Consider the following 2,500-nt stretch of genomic DNA (forward strand, 5'->3'; position numbering starts at 1 on the left):
GATAATTAATAGGTGTTGGTGCTAATTGTCGCGATGCCGTTCTTTGCTTTAGATGTGATGATGGTAATGGATGTGGTCATGGCACACTTGCAGTGGACTGTTAGGGACGATGACGTATAGATACCAATACAATTGGTTATAATGACTCTTTCGCTGAACAAGAAAGATCGCTCGTTTGAATAGAAAACAAGTGACGCAGTCTGAATGAGCATACTCGTATTCACGATTTTTATGAGTATACCAGAGGTTGCGGCATCATTATGGTGTTATTAGTGATGGTTACTGTGCATGTATTACTGGCTTATCTCCTTTGTAAAGGGAACGGCCGAGTAGCATGCATTGACTCCTCGCAAGAGATGATTCGATTTAACGTTGCGAACTCTAATCATGAACTTGGTCCAAGTCGCTGGCGGCAGGGTTCGATTTGCCGTCACCTCGACCTCCTCCGCAACTGCGACGCTCTAATCCACTCGAAAGAGATAAATACAGAAAAGGGAACCCCAAATCCTTTCGCTCCGTCCCATTAAGTTGCTTTTTACGACACGCATGGAATATAGTAGTGGCATTCTTATCCAGTCGACACAGGAATATGAGAAAAGAAAAGGTAGTCTTAAGTATGCCAAAGGAGTTTTGTTGAGGTCACCACAAACGAGGTATAGTATAATTTAGTGTTGATACCTTAACATAAACTTAAATGATTATATCAAACCTCTTTGACTCCTTGATCGAATAACACAACCTATCTAGATTACACATATATACCAGGTTTCATAAGAGAAATGGATACTGTGCATGACTGAATCTTTTTGAAACAAATGTCACTCGAAAAGGCGCAATTTTGATAGGAAATATGACGAAGCCAACTCTTCACTGTTGCAGGTTTCTTTTATCTACGAAGAGCAAAAATACTATAAACTTATTTTGTATCTTAACAGGAACGGAAAAAAAGAGTTTGTTCCAAGAGATCTAGAATACAATTGAAAAATGTACTCTTACAATACAGCGTTGGACTTATGAGGTATTGTGACAAATGTAAACTGAGGTCATGAAGGATCAAAATCCCGTTGAAGGGACTATCACACTGGGCTTCACTGGCACCGACAGTTGAGATTTCGTTTGAGTAAAATCGGCTTCGATTGCAAAATCAAAAATTTTCAAATCTCCAAATATCAAATCATCTTTCCGTCATATATAATAAAGCTGAATAATGCATCAAGAGATTGTAGACATATACGAATATTAGACATAACGTTGAAATATTCTCAGACAACTGATTTCCGTAAGCGAAGACATATTCTAATGGAGGTTGGAGATAGATTGTTCTAGGAAAAGTAGGCTAGTTTTATAACTCCATTAGTGTAAAGCTTCATCGTTCAGATGTTCATCGTCCTATGTTGCTACAATAGACTATGAATTTCATCATCGTGTTGAAGGAATAAAATGTGTGAGAGGAATCTCAGAAGAAAATATCATATTACATCCATGCGCACAAACGTGCGTACATACATATATACATACATACATACATACATACATACATACATGCACACATACATACATATATACACACACATGTATACATATATACACACATACAGACATACATACATACATACATACATACATACTTACATAAATACATACATACATACTATATATATACATACATACATGCATATATGTGTATATATATATGTACATATATACTCCTTTTCTCAATAAGTAATGAGAAGATGTCAGGCGAGACATTAAATATGATTTAATCAAAATACTACTTCATGGTAAAGTACACATACATATATTCTATAAAATGACTTACTGGCAACTTTCTATATTTGTAGGTCTGAGTGCAGCGGTGAACGTGGTGGAACCAGTCTGATTCGGTTTGCCGATCTTTGAACACTTGTCAAGATGCAGGGAAACATGGAGCAACTTTACGCCATCAAATTTTGCGTTTAACTTAAGAAAACCAAACAAAAAGCTTATGGAATGTTAAAGGAGGCCTATGGGGATGAATAAATGAGCCAAGCAAGTTTCTATCGGTGGTTTAACAGATTTTCTGAAGGAAATGAACAGGTTGAGGATGAACTCAGATCTGGAGCACCGAAAAGTGCACGCAAGGAGGAAAACATTGAGGAAGTGCAAAGGTTAGTGATGTAAGACCGTCGAATATCTGTGAGGATAATATCTGAAGCTGTTGGTATTAGTATTGGCACGGTAGAGACAGTTCTGACCGAAGATCTGAAGCTCCATAAAGTCTGTGCCATGTTCGTGCCAAAGATCCTTTACTCAATAAATAATGAGAAAATGTCAGGCGAGACATTAAATATGATTTGATCAAAATACTACTTCATGGTAAAGTACACATACATATATTCTATAAAATGACTAACTGGCAACTTTCTATATTTGTAGGTCTGAGTGCAGCGGTGAACGTGGTGGAACCAGTCTGATTCGGTTTGCCGATCTTTGAACACTTGTCAAGATGCAGGGAAACATG

The sequence above is a fragment of the Oratosquilla oratoria genome, chromosome 13, assembly GCF_046742065.1.
Source record: "Oratosquilla oratoria isolate Oo_2021 chromosome 13, ASM4674206v1, whole genome shotgun sequence".
Taxonomy (NCBI): Eukaryota; Metazoa; Arthropoda; class Malacostraca; order Stomatopoda; family Squillidae; genus Oratosquilla; species Oratosquilla oratoria.